This window comes from Meleagris gallopavo, chromosome 26, assembly GCF_000146605.3.
Source record: "Meleagris gallopavo isolate NT-WF06-2002-E0010 breed Aviagen turkey brand Nicholas breeding stock chromosome 26, Turkey_5.1, whole genome shotgun sequence".
Taxonomy (NCBI): Eukaryota; Metazoa; Chordata; class Aves; order Galliformes; family Phasianidae; genus Meleagris; species Meleagris gallopavo.
This window is the reverse complement of record NC_015036.2, coordinates 6,078,639-6,079,035: the sequence shown is the minus strand read 5'-3', so window position 1 is coordinate 6,079,035 and position 397 is coordinate 6,078,639.

Below are 397 nucleotides of genomic sequence, written 5' to 3'. Positions count from 1 at the left end.
ATGCTCTTCTCAAACAGGAGCAGGGAATTAAGAGCAGTGGAAGAAACCATGGCAGGCAGGAGCTTCCCGACCCGTGGGCTCCTTTTCCTTTAAGACTAAACCTAAAAATTCCGTTTTAAAATTATGCTGGCTGTGCAGTGCCTTTTTTGAGCTCCTGTTTCATTTGGCAAGTTCAGCAGCTCATTAGGGCCTCTTTTTGCTTTTATTTTGACTTGGGTGTTGAACACTGTAAGGAGATGTGAGGCTATATTGGTGCTGATAAACACTACAGTGTGAAGGATGGTGCAGATATTCCTGTGCTGGCAGCTTCCACCTCCACTCTGTGCTTTTTTTGGGGTGAGTTAGGGATAGAGCAGATTGCCATCCCCAGTTCCTTGTGGGCTGCCCATGTCCATGC